This window comes from Oryctolagus cuniculus, chromosome 18, assembly GCF_051225735.1.
Source record: "Oryctolagus cuniculus isolate XC-2025 breed Fujian yellow rabbit chromosome 18, ASM5122573v1, whole genome shotgun sequence".
NCBI lineage: Eukaryota > Metazoa > Chordata > Mammalia > Lagomorpha > Leporidae > Oryctolagus > Oryctolagus cuniculus.
In genome coordinates, this window is record NC_142884.1 from 66913012 (window position 1) to 66913306 (window position 295).

General features: G+C 41.7%; 1 protein-coding gene across 1 annotated transcript in view; it reads right to left on the reverse strand.

The window, feature by feature from the left end:
* The window catches only part of LOC100339723 (ATP-dependent RNA helicase DDX19A), a 41002-nt gene that overhangs the window by 39515 nt on the left and 1192 nt on the right, over nt 1–295 (reverse strand). The gene's annotated exons all lie outside the window — the stretch shown is intronic.

The following is a 295-nucleotide window of genomic DNA, read 5'->3' on the forward strand; positions in this document are numbered from 1 at the left end:
ACTCTCTCTGTAACCCTGCCTTTAAAATCAATACAAATCTTTAAAAAAGAAAACAATCCTCATCACATGAAATTCCTCTTCTAGCTCCTATACATAAAGTGGCCACAGATTCCTTTGGCTGAGGTTCCACAATGCTCTGGTAACTCAGTTTCAACTCATCTTTGCTTGGTCACTCTGTGGGTATCAACAGCCTTGGCCAGGCATGAGGAAGTGTCCATCACTGCTATGTACTCTAACTGTTCTGCACAAAGAAGCCAAGTAAAGGACAAGCAAAGGCAATGGTGATTATACTTGC